Consider the following 19,556-nt stretch of genomic DNA (forward strand, 5'->3'; position numbering starts at 1 on the left):
AAGATCTTAACTCTAATTCATATTTTTTAAATTCTTTTTGTTCTAACCGATCTCGAATAGATCTACTACTGAGTTCCTCACTAGCTTGAATTGATTTCAAAATTCTTTCCATTAAAGGTAATACATCTGAAGGAACTGGTTCTTTCTTATTATTAATTTGAATAATAACCGAATTCCATTGTCGAAATACTTCATTCAACTCAAATAATGATATACGACGAAACTGGGGTGAAATGTGACATCCATTATTACCAAATATTAATCTAAGTTGTTTCACTTGTTCTTGTTCACAGGGAAAATATACCCACTCATTCAGGTAGAATTTGTCCTTGGCTATACCCCCTGGCAGTAAGAAACCTTTCACTGACAACTTCAGGATCGGTGAAGTTCCATCAGATATGTATCCACCAATTTTCTTCATCTCTTCCTCTAATTCATCTGACGTTTTCGCCCAGAAAAGTGAAGGCATATTGGTACTACCATTGTGCAAACGCGACCTTATATCCAGACTATACTGAACGGGAAAGTCACATCCCACACCTAACACAAAAACCTCACAAATCTTATTCTCAACCTCATTCATTTTGTCAATAACATGACTTGGCTGAATCAATGTTGTATTATGATGGCCGTCAGTAATAAGAAACACTTTGATATACCTTTCCTTACATTGGTAAACCTCATGTACAATAGTTTGTAGGGCACCAGTCAAATCTGTTTGACCATTAGCAAAATCACTATTTATTAGGTTTGTTTCTGATCGTTTTAATTCAACTTTACTGCCAAACACGAACAGATTCGTTCTCCCTACCAAATGAGGTGCCACATATTCGTTCCACCCTGTCATTACACCATTCCAGTAAATGAACATGGATCCTGACACATCTGCCATGAGAATATTGTAGGTACTTGCTTGATGAGACACATTATTCTTTGGATCCGCTCCCGTTAATAATAAATCTGGTACTTTAGCTGGCATCTGGAACACTATGTGAGTCTTCTCTTCACCTTCGACATTCTTCTCTTTAATAATACAGAGTTCCATTTCCAATATCCCAAAATCATTCGTCTCTTGTTCATCATCTTCCTCTATTATAACCATTTCAGGCGGGAGGGGGGGCAACATTAACTGCTGTGTAGATTGTTCTAAAAAAAAAAAAAAAAAAAAAAATAAACATATATTAAAATAAGAAAAATAAAGGTATATTGTAAAAAATGTATATAAAGATCTATATATTCGTATTATTACCTACCATCCATTGTTTCCTCTTCTAAAAAGGGACTTGGAGTTCTAGATTTGGGGTTCGTTTCAGCTTTTTCCAAGTAATTTCCCATTATGTCAGTTTGTCTTTAAGGAGAGGATGCGAAGGGCATCCTGACTGCTAATAAACTGAAGGCTCAGATGATATTCAACTCCTTTTATATAATCATACAACATGCACTTCACTTCTGTTTCATTGTCACTGATGTATCCAAGATGGACTGTATAGTAGGCATAATGTATTGTAAGATTTTTCTAAGGTACCTGATGTTTGAACACATATGATGTTTAAATATTTTTTTTTATGAAGAAGGTTTGAATCTTTTTCTTATTGGATTATCATCATTGTCTTCAACATTTTCCATTAATTCTTCATCATGTTCTTTTAAATTAAAGAATTGATTGGCATCGTATTCTGCCTGAACCTTACCCCGATTATTAATAAATTCTATTATACCACACATAATTAAACTTATTCCAGTTTGAACTAAGGCATGTATTATTATTGTACTAGAAGAAGTTGGTTGATAGTGTTTCATATCTTTCATGTCTAATGAAAGAAGCATTAATAATTTGTCAACATGTTCATTCTTGTTATTTTCAATGCGTTGTAAACTAATTATAATCTGCTTAAAAATTAGGTTTATTGACGATAAATACTGAGGATATTTCTGGAGAGCAATGTCTTTAATTTGTTCAGAAACATTTTTAAATAATTGAAAGAAGTCTTTAACATAAGAGTGATCTGATAATATGTTTTGTACCAAAGTTATCATATTTATAATATTTTTCAATTCTTCATCGTCCATATCCTCTAGATTTTGATTACCAAATTCATAAATAAATTTAGACATTTCATCATCATTGTTTTTAGGAGAACATTTTTGTTGAATGTATATTTTCAATAGATATCGTCGTAATTCTTTATTATTCTTTTTCACTTTATAATCAAATACATGACTATATAAACTACCTCTATCTTTTTTGGGGAAATGTGGTCTAGGAGATGGCAAATCTGATAGTTCTGGTTGTTTTTGTTGTTCTAGTTTTGATTCTGGTTCCATTTTAGGTTTAGGTCTTGGTTCAAGTTCAAGTATGGGTTCAGGTTCAAGTATGGGTTCGGGTTCAAGTTCAAGTATGGGTTCAGGTTCAAGTATGGGTTCAGGTTCAAGTATGGGTTCGGGTTCGGGTTGTAAAGAAATTTGAGAAAATAAAGGTAATGACGATATTGAATCTGAAGATAGTATTCTTGAGTAATCATCAGATGATGTAGGTAAATATAAATTACTATTAATAATAGATTCCATTTTTATTTACTAAGGTAATAAATGTACATTATATATTTCATCAAACCCCAAAAATATCATAATATTTTGAATGAAATTAGAATCTCGATGGTTGATTGATTTTTCCGTCATAATAAGCTTAGAAAATTGACTAGTTTGCCATTTAATTAATTTATATTTATCTATATTTTTCCTTGGATAATCTATTAGTTTTACTGACACATAAATCCCATTTTCATTTCTATAACAGTCCCAATGAAATTTTTCGGGATAAATCATACTGAGTAGTAGCGTTTGTAGTTTGAATTCAACTTCACGTCCAGCCATGAATTGACAGAATCGTTCATTGTGATTTGGATTGCATTTAAGATATTCTTTGTATTCGGTTAAATATAGATCTTGACTGGCGGATAAAAACATGAGAATGAGGCGATTTATTTCATTTAATAAACATGCACACGTTGAATTGCTCTTGGTGGCTTTGAAATGTAAAGAACAATGTAAATGTCTACAATCTGGGTTCTTTTTACTATCTGCATAAAAATTAATAGTCTTCAAAGAATCTTGATATCCTCTAATTAGATTTTTGGAGAGCATTTGACAAAGATTAGTTATACTATGTGAAGGTGGTGGAAAATTATTACGTTTATTATAAACTTGTATAGGTTTTGGTATGGAATACTCATCTAATTTAATTTCTTCTCCAAATTTATAGATAGTTGAACTCCTTATATTAAAGACAGTAAGATACTGCAATACCGGTAATTTAAAAAGGATTTGATTAATTCCATAAACCCAAGCATATTTTACATTAAACTTGGTTACTAACAATTCTAGGCACTTATTCAAATCATCATCGTCATCATCACTAATCATTTCATCTTCATCTGCCTTTAAATGTAGAGATGTATAAATATTTTTAAGAGGGAAATGAAAAGCTGATTTATCTACATTACAAAAACCATTAGACATATTTACTACTAAAACAGAAGCTTCATAAAGAATATGATTTTTATAAAGACGGGGATTATAGTAACTATCATTTGGTTCATAAGATGTTTTTTGAATGTAGTTGAAAGCTAACAATAAACAATTATTGTCCATTTTTTATATATATATATATTATAAATGTTAGAAGATTGCATGTTATATATAGTATAATATATATTTAATTATTTATTTACATATTTTTTTTATTTATATATAAACGATTCGATTATTATTATTATTATTATCATCATTATTACTATTATTAATAATATTATTCTTAATATTATTAACTGCAGCATTAGTCGTAGCAGTATCGATAGTAATAGTTGTACCAATATTATCAATAGGGTTATTTGTAATTGTATTAGTAAGTATATTATTATTATTATTATTATTATTATTATTAGATATTGATAGAGAATTATTATTTATGGTTGGTGAAGCTTCTTTAGATGCCAATGGGTAAGTGTGATCTTCCAAATTAGAGATTGTATTTACATTCATATGACGATAACGGTGTCGTAGGGCCATTCGTGCATTGCTACCCCAGTGAATACTTTCATCATTTGTAAGCAATTGGTTAACTTCACCAACGCCATCCTCACCACTAAATTCTTCATCTTCTTCATTTCCACCTTCCATTATTATTTCACCTTGATTAATATAACTTTTTAAAAATTCCTTAACGTTTGAATGTCCTAAAATTTCACTAATAATTTTAAAAGGTAAAATATGATTCTTACCTAATTGTCTTGAAAGACTGTTAAAAGTACGTGTAGCAAAATCAGCTCAGAGTGAATGGAGACCTGCCCCTTTTAAATCGTCTTGAACACTATATTCTTCATTAGGAGATAATTTCTGATTTCTTTCTTTAGCAACTTTCCAAAGATAACTTTTAAAAACTTTATGTGTACTCTGGTAACTAGAATCAAAAATAGGTTTATCCAAATGATCAGCTATATTTGTCCCAGGATATTTCAGTAGAGTTAATCGTAACATCTTCTTATTTGCATAGGGAATGAGGTATTGAATAAAAAAAGTGGAAGCCCCTCCTTTTAATAAGGGAATGTTGCGATCCTTACCGTGTTTACTGTATACTACTGGCAAAACAACAGTCTGAGTGGCTGGGTAATATGCATCTACAACATTACGATAAGTTACATTGTTGGCTTCTTTGGCTCGAAGACCTGTATGGTATATAAGTAAAATTTTGTAAGCATGTTCAGACTGAGAAAAATTCCATATTCTAGCAACCGTCTGAGCGATCAAACGGCTATCTAAAATAGGCTTATTGTTACGGCGTAAATTAACAGATGTACGAGGAAGACGCATTTCTTGTCCAAGAATGGGACCTACGATGTACTTGTTTAGTGTTCGAACGTTGGTTAGACACGTCATATATTTTAAATTGGCATCCCGGTTTAAATATACATTATATATATTTATCAAATCTGGTGTAACCGGTGCCTCCCGACCGACTTGCTGAAGCTTAAAACGGCCAAATTTTTCAAACGTACACTTGTAATTCTTCAAACTAGATGGGTTAAGTAATAAACGTTTTTTGCGCCTTTGTAGTGTGGATATAGGAGGAGAAGATTGTTGTTTATTGGTTTCTTCATCTTCATTTTCGACATATGTTATAATTTCTCGTTGCGTACGTGGATTAAAAATAGGACGATTGAATTCCTGTTTAATACATTCCAAATCACTTTGGTTTAGGTATTTACTAAATATTTGATCAATAACATGTTCATCCATTTTTTTATATATTTACCAAAAATTTTATATTAGAGGGGGTAAGAATATGTGTATTAGAGGAATAGTAATGAATAGGAATATATATGTGCTGAAGCACAATATAATACTTGTATAATTTACATAAGTTAAGCTTACAGGCACAGAAAACATTTCACCCATATATTTTGTATAATTATTTGTTATAATTTCTTTCATTTGAGCAATTTTATCTAAACAAGAAAGACTAGGATTATTATTATTATTATTATTATTATTATTGTTAATATTACTAATTTTGTTATTAATGTTCCCTGCAGTTATCTCATGTTGAAAATTCCGAATTTGTCGTATATCTTTGCTTATATTATCATAAATAAACTTTTCTAAATCAGGAATAATATAGAGATAATATATAGATACAATTTGTTGAAGTTTTTCTTTACGCAAATCAATACTAAACATGCTATTTAATGATATACCGACTAAACTAAAAATTAAACTATAATTTTGTGATGGTAATAAAATAGATAAAAATATAGAGGCTATATTAAATATATTCATAATTTTAGAACATAACGAATATAATCGAGATATTGAACAAAAATTTTCATAATTTTTATAAATTTTATCAATTTCATCAATATATTGTTCAATTATTAAATTATCTAATTCTAAAAGTATGTTATTTTCATGTTGTAAGCCGTTATTACTATTCATTGTAATTATTTTTTGTATTATTTAAAAAATATAATGTTGGATATATCTAATACAAAAATTTACTATTGTTTACAATGTTCAGGATTTTTCTGTTGGATTCTTAATATTCCCATCGAGTATAAATATTGTCCCAAGTGTTTTTCAACAGCCACAATTAATGTCTACATTAAAGATGCCAAGTTCTTATTGGATGCGTCAATTACTAATGAAATTTGCGAGCGAGGAAATACTAATAAAGAATTCAAACTTCATGAATGTACTAAACACTCAGATTATACCTCATTTATGGAAAAAAGTTCCCAATCTGGAAGAAGAATGTTTTCTCTTATTCTCATCCCCCCCTGTAGCACCTGAGGGTAGATTAAAATTTCAACAGAATGCGGTAACACAACCAAATTTATCCTCATTACAAACAATATCTGTAATCTATTTAAATAAAAGTGATACAAATATGTTGAGTATCACCAGTAATGGTATTTTAAAAATAAATTTTTCTCAGGAAATTGGAGAAATTTTATTAGTAGCTATACTATTTATTAAATCAATTAGAAAAACATATGTTATTATATCAGTCGAAGATAATAGTATTAGTGTATTGTTGACCAGACCACACACTAGAAATTGAAGGGACGACGACGTTTCGTTGTCCCTTCACTTATGCTCCTCTGACTTCTAACCCTTTGGATCGCCTCAAAACTTCCTTTAACCGCAAACTAAGACAGCTCTCTAGTCTTTGCCCTCCTGACTTTGATCTCATTAAACGTTTCCGTGTCATCTGCCCTTCTCTTCCTTATTTCTATGGTCTTCCTAAGACTCATAAACCCGGTGTTCCTCTTCGTCCTATCATTTCTTCACGGGGCTCTGTCAGCTATCCTCTTGCCTCCTGGCTCGCTAAAACCCTGACACCTTACCTTGGCACTTTTTCCCCTGCCCACCTTCGTCACTCTCAGGACTTCATAGAAAGACTGCGCCTGCAACCCTCTTGTAAAATGCTTAGTCTTGATGTCGACTCTCTGTTCACTAATGTTCCGCTCGATGACGTTCTCTCTTTCCTCAGACAGAAGGCGTCAGAGGGTCTCCTTCCTCTCCCACTTCCCACTGACGTTTTCCTCGATCTCATTAGACTCTGTGTTGAATCTAACTCTTTCTCTTTCAACGGTAAATATTACACTCAAACTTTCGGTGTCGCTATGGGTTCCCCTCTCTCCCCTGTTCTTGCTAATTTCTACATGGAATACTTCGAAACTGTTCTTCTTCCTTCTATTGATACTCGTCCCTCTCTCTGGCTTCGCTATGTTGATGACATTTTTGCTTTATGGCCTCATGACCTTAATCTTTTCCAGTCTTTCCTCACCTCTCTTAACAATCTGGCTCCTTCTATCCATTTCAAAGTGGAGTGGGAATCTAATTCCCTCCTTCCTTTTCTTGATGTTCATGTTCACAGCTCTGTGTCTGGGTTCTCTTTCTCTGTCTACCGTAAACCCATGCATAGTGGCATGTACATTCACTTCTTTTCCTACCATCCTCTTTCTGTTAAGAAAAGTGTCCTCGTCTCTCTCTTCCTCCGCGCTCTACGCATCAGCGACCCTCAGTTTCTTGATTCTGAAATTGCCTTTATCTACAAATCATTCTCTCGCCTTGGTTATCCTTTGCATTTCATCAACTGTGCCCACTCCCAAGCTAAACGAAATTTCTTTCATCCTAAACCTGCTTCCAACACTAGTAGCACTGTACTATGCCTTCCCTTCATATCTGAACTCAAAACTTTTACCAATACCTTTCGTCCTCTTGACATTAAACTCGCCTTTCGACAAACTAACACACTTCGTAGCAATCTAGTTCACACTGCTCCTCCTGCTTCTAATGCTGCTGGTGTCTACTCTATTTCCTGTTCATCTTGTCCTCTCCAATACTTTGGCGAAACTGGCCGTACACTGAATGACAGACTTAAAGAACACAAGAGAAGTGTTATGTCTGCAGACACTAACAATGCTCTCTTCTGCCATGTGAGGGATTCTAATCATCCCATTGATTGGTCTTCCTCCAAAATAATCTTTCCTGCCTCTACTCTACACAGACGCCGTCTTGTAGAATCGGCTCTTATTAACAATGTACCCAACATGAACTTGAGTCCTGGCTTTGTTGCTGTGGACTCTTCCCTTTCACAGTATATACTCAAATGCTCTAATCTTTCTAACAAACGTGACTTAACATAAGCTTTCCCCCTTCCATTTCTTTCTTTCTCTTTCCCTTTCTTTCTCTCTTCTCCCTTTTTCTGTTCATTGTCTTCTACGCTCCCTTGCTATCCTCTTCTTATTCCTATTACTATCTCCTTCGGTGGTTATAATAGGAGCTGCCTCGTATGGGCCAATAGGCCTGCTGCAGTTCTCATTACTACTATCCCCTACACCTGACTTTCCTCCTCAGCTCTCTCTTGCCTATTTAATGCCTGTCCCTACCTGTCCTCATCACAATCGACTTGAGAATGGTCCAGGACGGACCGAAACGTCGTCGTCCCTTCAATTTCTAGTGTGTGGTCTGGTCAACATACTTCAGCCACGTTATTGTGACTCATCGTCTGCATATGGATACCACACGTACGCGTCTTACTCTGTTTAATTTCTTTGATGTTCTACCTTCCTTCAAACGGCCTTTTCGCGCCTTTGAATCTTCCCTTCTTGCCGCCAAGCGTCGAAAGAACCAGCTCAGGTTTCTTAAAGACTGTCTTGCTGAGCAAGTTCTCCCTCATTCTTTATCTCACTTTCTCCAGTTCAACACTTCGGGATCTCCTTTCCCTGAACATGCCCGCCTTCTTCTTCAAGAACTTATTCATGCCACCTCCTTGCAAGTTGACGAGGCTTTTCTTGCTGTTCGTCAACAGCAACGCTTTCTGTCCTCTTCTCTTCCCAGTGATCTATGCAATATCATTTTTCCAATTGCATTTGACACTGCTCACGTCTCCTCTTCCCACCACTCCTCCACACTACACAACAAACTTCAACGCCTGATCTCCAACAGTCCTTGGGCCAAATACTCTCTCTCTGACTGTGTTACCAACCTTTCGTCCTACTCTCTTTCTAAGCACCAGCAAGAACTTCTTGGTCTTGGTCTGTCTTTTGCTACTTCCCCTGGCCCACGCTGTGGCATTGATCTCATTAGTTCCTTTGACAGGTTTGTCAATTCTAACTCCAGTACTCTTTCGGACCTGTCTGCCTTTAGAGGGGCCCTTATCCCCGTTCTTGACAGCTTGTTTTCTAAAAATAACCACCTTCCTCGCCGCTTCCAGCTTGCCCTTGCCTCCCTGAAATCTAACAACTCTATTCTTATCTTTCCTTCAGACAAAAGCAATTCGGTGGTTGTCCTTGACCGTGAGGACTACCTCCGAAAAGCAGATGTCTTGCTCTCTGACTCTCACACTTATGCTCCTCTGACTTCTAACCCTTTGGATCGCCTCAAAACTTCCTTTAACCGCAAACTAAGACAGCTCTCTAGTCTTTGCCCTCCTGACTTTGATCTCATTAAACGTTTCCGTGTCATCTGCCCTTCTCTTCCTTATTTCTATGGTCTTCCTAAGACTCATAAACCCGGTGTTCCTCTTCGTCCTATCATTTCTTCACGGGGCTCTGTCAGCTATCCTCTTGCCTCCTGGCTCGCTAAAACCCTGACACCTTACCTTGGCACTTTTTCCCCTGCCCACCTTCGTCACTCTCAGGACTTCATAGAAAGACTGCGCCTGCAACCCTCTTGTAAAATGCTTAGTCTTGATGTCGACTCTCTGTTCACTAATGTTCCGCTCGATGACGTTCTCTCTTTCCTCAGACAGAAGGCGTCAGAGGGTCTCCTTCCTCTCCCACTTCCCACTGACGTTTTCCTCGATCTCATTAGACTCTGTGTTGAATCTAACTCTTTCTCTTTCAACGGTAAATATTACACTCAAACTTTCGGTGTCGCTATGGGTTCCCCTCTCTCCCCTGTTCTTGCTAATTTCTACATGGAATACTTCGAAACTGTTCTTCTTCCTTCTATTGATACTCGTCCCTCTCTCTGGCTTCGCTATGTTGATGACATTTTTGCTTTATGGCCTCATGACCTTAATCTTTTCCAGTCTTTCCTCACCTCTCTTAACAATCTGGCTCCTTCTATCCATTTCAAAGTGGAGTGGGAATCTAATTCCCTCCTTCCTTTTCTTGATGTTCATGTTCACAGCTCTGTGTCTGGGTTCTCTTTCTCTGTCTACCGTAAACCCATGCATAGTGGCATGTACATTCACTTCTTTTCCTACCATCCTCTTTCTGTTAAGAAAAGTGTCCTCGTCTCTCTCTTCCTCCGCGCTCTACGCATCAGCGACCCTCAGTTTCTTGATTCTGAAATTGCCTTTATCTACAAATCATTCTCTCGCCTTGGTTATCCTTTGCATTTCATCAACTGTGCCCACTCCCAAGCTAAACGAAATTTCTTTCATCCTAAACCTGCTTCCAACACTAGTAGCACTGTACTATGCCTTCCCTTCATATCTGAACTCAAAACTTTTACCAATACCTTTCGTCCTCTTGACATTAAACTCGCCTTTCGACAAACTAACACACTTCGTAGCAATCTAGTTCACACTGCTCCTCCTGCTTCTAATGCTGCTGGTGTCTACTCTATTTCCTGTTCATCTTGTCCTCTCCAATACTTTGGCGAAACTGGCCGTACACTGAATGACAGACTTAAAGAACACAAGAGAAGTGTTATGTCTGCAGACACTAACAATGCTCTCTTCTGCCATGTGAGGGATTCTAATCATCCCATTGATTGGTCTTCCTCCAAAATAATCTTTCCTGCCTCTACTCTACACAGACGCCGTCTTGTAGAATCGGCTCTTATTAACAATGTACCCAACATGAACTTGAGTCCTGGCTTTGTTGCTGTGGACTCTTCCCTTTCACAGTATATACTCAAATGCTCTAATCTTTCTAACAAACGTGACTTAACATAAGCTTTCCCCCTTCCATTTCTTTCTTTCTCTTTCCCTTTCTTTCTCTCTTCTCCCTTTTTCTGTTCATTGTCTTCTACGCTCCCTTGCTATCCTCTTCTTATTCCTATTACTATCTCCTTCGGTGGTTATAATAGGAGCTGCCTCGTATGGGCCAATAGGCCTGCTGCAGTTCTCATTACTACTATCCCCTACACCTGACTTTCCTCCTCAGCTCTCTCTTGCCTATTTAATGCCTGTCCCTACCTGTCCTCATCACAATCGACTTGAGAATGGTCCAGGACGGACCGAAACGTCGTCGTCCCTTCAATTTCTAGTGTGTGGTCTGGTCAACATACTTCAGCCACGTTATTGTGACTCATCGTCTGCAGTATTAGTGTAGTATGTATTTTAAAAAATCATATTAAAAGAGGAAAATTTTTTAATCAACAACTTTCCCAATTTCGTAAAAGCTATATCTATACCAACTTTTCAGTATACAGCCACTTGGAAATATTTAAACAATTATTGAGAGGAACCAATACCCTTTATAACCTGTGGATTATTACATCGACATATGGCACAAAATAACTTGTCAAAGTTATCCATCTGGTAACAAGAAATACATATACCATGCCCACAATGTAACATTATAAGATCTTTATCGCTATTTTCATTTAAACAAATTGGACAAGTAAAGCGGACATATTTGGAATATATGGCTAAAGCTTCTGGAAGATTTTGCTGTTGGAGATAACAGTCTTCCTGGTCTTCATTTTTTATAGTGATGTGATCATAATTCCATAAAATATATTCTTCAGCTTCTACCAAGTTTTTATTATCAACATAACAATTATTGATGTTAGATAATTCATGAAATTTACTGTACATTTGTAATGATGATCTTTTTTTATCCTTATTACGTTTTTTTCGTTTTCGTTTTCGTTTTCGTTTAAGATAATGTCGATTTCTTTTGGGATCTTGTAAATAAAGTAAATAAATATTTTCTCTTTTAGTTATCATTTTTTATTAATTTTATACGTCCTGTGAGTGCGAGATGATGGAGAAGCTTTAGTGGATTTTTTAAATGGTGTGTCTGTAAACGATATGTCATTAGTGTATATATGTTACTTTTTAAATACTCAAGAGGTCGGCGACACATTTTGGTTTTTTGGGGAATAGTTAAAGAAGTAGTTGACTCTTCCACAGAAAAAACATATGCTATTTCAGGAAATTCTGATAATGTACAACATATATTATTCTTTGGGGGGGAAGTAGGGTGGTAGATGAGTTGGCCTTGTTCTACGAAAAAATGATAATTTTGAGGCATAATATGAACAAAAACATTTTCACGTTCATTTTTAGTATTTTTATTATTATGTTTATATACAGCCATAGAGTATGGTATGAGTGGTAAAGATTCTTTTTCTATTGTCTTTCTTTTATTGTTTAGTATCAGATTTTTACTTACTTCAATCTGATTTGGTGAAAAATATATAAATAAATAAAACCAAATAATAATACTAAGAATAGTAAGAATAACGAAAAATAAAATATCATAATACATACACATTTTTTGTATAATTAAATATTTAGTCTAGTGACTATTCTTCGCGATGGTAAATCTGGAGAGGTAAGACTTTTTAAAAATAATTGATAAAATATATTATCATTATCATTAGCATTACATGATGATATATCTGATAATACCATTTGAGCTTCTCGTGGAGTTAACTGTAATCCCTCTTTTTTTTCTCCATTTTCTCTCTCATGTGTAGGACAATTGTTTTTATTCATAGCACATCTCACACTCTCTATATCCCATTGCACTGTACTAGGTGGACTAATAATACGGACGTGTTCCAACGAAGTTTGAATCATAGTTGTAGATAAATGTTCAATACCCTCCTTTATTTTCAATTCATTATCTTGGAAAAGTTTTTCAAATATTTTAGTTATATTTTCATCATGTTTTGTAATTTTTAAAAACTTCTTTGGATTCCCTAATATCGACTGTGAGGTGGTGAGATTAGATGACCCAAAGGCTGGAGGAGGTGGTAACACTTTCATATTTCAAATATAAAAATAATAAGATCAAATAAGACAATGATCAGTTTATCAAAGTGTGATATTTTAAAATTACATGAGGCACAGAAACATCAAAATGTCAATACCCATTTGTTACATTTATACAATCCCCAAAATATTGGAAATAAAAAAAATAGGGATTTGGAAGAATTTCCGTTAGTTTATGATTCAAAGTTATATAAGTTTATCACATATGTAAAAGAATACAAATCTAAATTAGGAAGTAATGTAGCTATTATTGAAAAATTTGATAAACATTTTTTATCTTGCTCGCCTCAGTATGTATTAGGACATTACCTCATGGGTGATACAGGTGTTAACAGATATTATCAAGAATTTCAAACAAAATTAGGTGATATTAGCCATATATCGGGAAGTTTTGCCCTAGGTAACATGTTAACTCCAAATTTGGATTATACAATGTGGATTAGGTCTGAAGATTTACAGCTCCATCGTATATTTGTTGGTCAAGTATTTCTGACAGTTTCACAAATGCGTCAACTAATAAGTCAGTCTCCATACAGAAAACATCAAATACTAGGTTTCAGTGATGTTACTACACCTTCGAATTTTGAAAAATTGGTTAACGAAGAAAATGCTGCTCAGTTCTTTGATTTTATTCCATTTCTTCGTAACCATTCAAAATCAGTTCTTGAAAAAGATATGGTATATATTACTGAAAAAATTGTATATTGTAAAACTTAAAGTAATGTAATTTCAAATAAAAAATGAATAAACAGGAAGCAACTAAAATTATTAATACCTTAGATCAATTATTATTGCTTCCTATAGGTAAATTATATGGACAAATTCAAGATATAAATGATACAGCTATTATAAAGAAGATTTTAGATGATTTTAATGATATTATTATTAAAGGAGATGAAAATATTCAAAAAATCATTGATCCAAATCTCTTAGCATTTTCTAACAAAACTAATATTCAAAATTTCAAAGCAAATATAGAAGCACTTCTTTGTGGTGACCTTTATTTTTTAAGAAAATTAACATTTATATATGGAACAAAAGTACGAGAAATGTTCCGGATACATATTCAGACTAAATATCCATATTATATTTATTGTAATTATTTACAAGATGTAAATATGTTGCTTACGTGTCTTAATGATTGTGAAATATATGATGAAAATCTCTATGTACAATATTTAATGATGATAATATATATAATAATATCCAGGCAATTCTAATTTGGACAAGATTTAAAGAGTGGTTTAAAATTTATCCATACTGTTCCATTCTAAAACAAATTTCAAAATTAGAAACAAGTGAGAGTTTTATAGAATTTATGCGTTTACATAATAAAATTAATACTGGATGTTTTCGATATAGTCTTGTAAATTTTGGAGATCGAATTTTTCTCATAAGAGACAAATATAAACGAAGATTTTGTAATGAAAGTTTAGTACACAATGAAAAAAAAAATATTATAGAAGATGCTTCCCATCCTTTAGCTACCATTCTAGATGAGCAGTTATATTGGAACTGTAGTAATTCAACGGATATTGAAAGTTTATTGGAAACTTCATCTTTTGAGAAAGCAGTTTTTAATAAAGGATGTAAAGCTCTATGTAATCCACATAATTATAATTTAGCTCAAACCTACTTATATCCTAATTCAAAAATACATCCCATTGACCCAAATTTTAATAAAAAAATTATTTATGTATGTGAAACTGGGTCGATTTTGAGGTTAATATCATTGGAACTTCAAGAACATTCTCTTAGACATTACACCGTTATACATCCCACAAATATATTTAATTACCATAATACTATTATACTTTTGTTATTTATCATAATAATAATATTAATTGTTTACTTTTATTTATACATATATAAAAATATATAATGACTATAGTTAGTATAGAAACTATTACCCCCAGCAACACCCCTAACCCTAACCTCAGCAACAACCCTAACCCTAACCCCAGCAACAACCCTAACCCTAACCCTAACCCCAGCAACAACCCTAACCCTAACCCCAGCAACAACCCTAACCCTAACCCTAACCCCAACAACACCCCTAACCCCAGCAACGACCCTAACCCTAATTCTAGCAACAACCCTAATAATTCAAGTGACAACCCTAATAATTCCAGCAACAACCCTAATCCCAGCAACACCAACCCGATCTCAAGTCCTACCTCCAACTCCACCAACCTTAACCAACCTAATAATCAAAATTCAAATAACATTATAAATAATCGCCAAACAAAAGTTATATTAAAACTAATTACAATTACACTTATGACATCTGTTTTTGGTACAGTTTTATATATTCTTGGAGATAATATGGTAAATAGAAAAATTTATGAATGCATAACCCCTTATTTGTTATCTCATATACAAAATAATTTGAATAATTATTCGATAATTTCTAATTAAAAACATACAGAGTCAGTACCTGATGTGAATTCAATTTTAATATTTAAAATAATTTTAAACACTTATAATTTGTAATAAAAAAAAAAAAAAAAAAAAAAACGTGTGTCATACTTCTCAAATTTAGGTAGGCTATGATATAAAAACAGCATTTATTACACATTTTTACACATCCAAAGTATAATAATAGCATTAAACTTATAGTTAAAAACTAATCCTTAATAATATAGTCTATTAGAACAGTTTGATCAATTTGTTGGTTTCCTGATATAGAAGTGAATTTTGGATAATGTAATTCCACTATTCACCTTTTCAAAATTTTCCTCTAGATAATGGGAAAAAAGAGCATTACACTCACAACAAAACATTTTATCTCCAACATAAATGAACTTGTTTCCCTTAAACTCTTTAATAGCATATAAGGCATCACTATAATATTCATACTTTAAAGGTTCTCTTTCACTTAGGTTGAGTTCATCTATCATTTCATAATATCCTGAAGTGCTCATATAAAAACTACCCTCAGCCATTGCACTTGGGATTGAACTCTTTTTTTCTAGTGGCCATGTCATTAAAAGAACATCAGGATGATATTTATTATTAATTGCCTCAGAGATATTTATATTATCAACCTCCATCCATGATATAGAATTTATGTTTGAGTAATTATCAGTAGCTTTCACGTCCACATTTCTTAATCTCAATAGATTTTCAATGAATGCAGTGCCAGCAAAAACACTTACAAGAGAACCTTCACCTGTGAATTTAATAATTGCATCTATTTCTATTTCTAGTGGCAAATAATGATCAAATACTCCTCGTAGCATTCTACACAAATCAGGAAAAATATGAAGACAGTTAATTATATACACAATTTCTTCTTCCAATGGGTAAATTGAAGAAAACTTCTTGGATATTTTATTCCTTTTTACATCTAGTGAGAAATCCATCTGTTTCTCCAACTGCCTTTTTTCTTCATCTGGTGTTATTATTGTGTATATCTTCTTTTCATCTGCATTCAAGATAAAATTCCACCACTCTGCAGCGTTCAAAGATGATATTTTATCTTGGAATTTTCTTATAAATAACTTTGGTAACTTTCCACCACGAGTGGGAATTTCATCAAATTCTGAAAAAAAAAACTATCAAAAAGGACTTTTCGACAGCCTCTGTTCAATAAAACTGTCCCACACACATGGCATGGTATTTCATATGCATGTTGTGTGTTGAAATGTATTACTAAGTAGTACATTGCAAAGAACTTTTTCTGGCAAATATCACAGGCAAAACATTTTCTTGTCAAAATTTTGGACAGATAATTACCATTACCTCTCTCACACCGATCACATTTTGTATGGGTCAGGTAAGACTGATGATCAAATAAAAAAATAACTTTATCACCCTTGTATGTTGAAATATTCTTAAAAAAACTTTTAGGAGATGTCATTATCAGCACTTGATTATAACAGTCAGTTCCACCACTAGTAATCTCTTCACCATTCACAAAGGCTTCACCTCTCCATTCCAATTGACGTAGTTCTTGTTCAAGTTGAGTCCAACCATTAGAGGGTGATGATATTAGTAGTCGAACATTGTGATCCATAATAAATTTTTGAATGGTTGAACCCATCTCATATTCTGGTTTTGTGTCTGGTCTCACTATATATTTTTTTTGTTCATAAGTCAGATTTCGCCACATAATCTTTGCAACCGGACTTTCCCATATTTTGCTAGTGTCTGTTATTTGGGTTATAATATCATTGCCTAGTGGCCTAAACTGATGATTTTCATTTTCAATAAACTTGTTAAAAACAGAAATTACTTTTCTCCATATGTCGGTGCCAGTCATAATGTTCAATCCAATCTACCACCTGTAAAATCAAATGTATGATAGGTTAAATTTTTACAGACATATTGTGCAAATTAATGTTTATATATATTTCATATTTCAATCAGAGGAAAAAAAAAAAAGATAAGCCTTATACTTTTGTGCTGAAGGTCGGTTATTTTAATAGTTTATTTACATTGTTTATGTATCAACTTTTGTGGTAAGATATGATTAATTCCAAACGATGTCATTCCTACCACATTAGAAAACATTTTCACTGATTATGACCATTATTGTAATTTTTTATTAAAAAAAATGTTAATTATTAGTAAAAAATCATATGATTACAACAAGATTCAGAACAGAATAATTAATTGAAAAAAAAATAATAATGTATTTCTTGGACCAATCTTCTGAAGGCTTTGTTGTTCTGTTGTAGCTAGTTAATATAAAGCTTCCATATAGAAGTCATCGTCCAATGTTCATTTTCTCCATCTTCATTTTCTCCATCTTCATTTTCTCCATCTTCATTTTCTCCATCTTCATCTTGTTTTACCTCAGTGCAACATCCTTTATAATCAGGGTTGTAGAGAGCTGTAAACTCATTCTGTAAATAAACTTTCTGATTGAGTAATCTCAAATGTTCAGGTAAGCTTAAATCCACTCCTGCATATTTTTTGGCAATCTCTGCCATTACCTTAACCCATTCTATAACACTTTCAATTTTACTGTAGCATACTTCTATTCTTCCCAAACCGAGGTGAACAGGCGTTATGATCTGTGACTCCAAACGGAAGTTATCATATAACATTTCTACTGCTCGTATTTTCATAATTCTTTGAACTAAATTATTACAGTTTCTTTTTTTTGGATTTGTAGCCTCATACTGCTGCTTTTCAATCTCCGCTAAGCTCCTTATGCGTGCAATAAATTTGGGGATATCTTCATAATCCACTACACAATGCCCAATGGCGATAGTCACAATCACATCATTAACAGAAGCTGGATAAAAAGAGTCATCCAGCACCTGTGGCCGGTATATCCCGTCCTCACTTGATGGCACCACTGTCCATTTGGAGGGGGGGTTTTCGGGAGAAGCCTTACTTGATGGCGCCGCTGTCCATTGGGAGGGGGGGGGTTCATGAGAATCCTTACTTGATGGAGCTGCTGTCAATTTGGAGGGGGGGTGGTTTTCAGGAGAATCCTTACTTGATGGCGCCGCTGCTGTCCATTTGGAGGGGGGGTGGGTTTCGGGAGAATCCTGACTTGATGGTGGTGCTGCTGCTGCTGTCCATTTGGAGGGGGAAGTTTCGGGAGAATCCTGACTTGATGGTGGTGGTGCTGCTGCTGTCCATTTGGAGGGGGAAGTTTCGGGAGAATCCTGACTTGATGGTGGTGCTGCTGTTGCTGTCCATTTGGAGGGGGGGTGGGTTTCGGGAGAATCCTGACTTGATGGTGATGGTGCTGCTGCTGTCCATTTGGAGGGGGGGTGGGTTTCGGGAGAATCCTGACTTAATGGTGGTGGTGCTGCTGCTGTCCATTTGGAGGGGGGGTGGATTTCGGGAGAATCCTGACTTGATGGTGGTGGTGCTGCTGCTGTCCATTTGGAGGGGGAAGTTTCGGGAGAATCCTGACTTGATGGTGGTGCTGCTGCTGCTGTCCATTTGGAGGGGGAGGGTTCGGGAGCAGACTCACAGATAGTGTTGTCATCACTAATTTGTGCCATTCCTGACTGAAGAAGGAGTGATTTACAATTACACTGTTTATTATTATTATTATTATTATTATTATTACTATTTTATTTATTTTCTCACAATGCTACCCACCATCCGTCTGTCCTCGTTTAGTTCCATAGTGAGAATGAGCTTAGAGTTTTTTTTATCCCACTTAAGTACACATTAGAGAGTTGCGCCAGCATGTTTCTCTACACTTTGGTGGCCAATTTAAATCTGGTTCTCCCCCCCCCCCCAAAAAAAAGCAGCTCCCAACCACCTCGGTGAGATCACTCTAATTTATCATTGTGGGTCGGTTGTTTAATCTAGGAAAGTCTCTTAAGAAAGCAACTGGTGAAAGCGGCAAGTATCACTAATTTCCCATTCTTCAGACATCAGTTGTTCTTTGGGAGACTATTTCCATTATCAACTTATAATTATTTAAATACATAATACTTTTAAATCTTCTACAGCTCTCTTCCAGAATCCAATCATTAGATGTTCTAGACCTTCATTAAGTATGAATTGTTTAAGGTGTAAATGGGGAATTTGGATGGTGGTATCTATCTTTTCATGCAAT

This window comes from Procambarus clarkii, chromosome 72, assembly GCF_040958095.1.
Source record: "Procambarus clarkii isolate CNS0578487 chromosome 72, FALCON_Pclarkii_2.0, whole genome shotgun sequence".
Classification (NCBI taxonomy): Eukaryota; Metazoa; Arthropoda; class Malacostraca; order Decapoda; family Cambaridae; genus Procambarus; species Procambarus clarkii.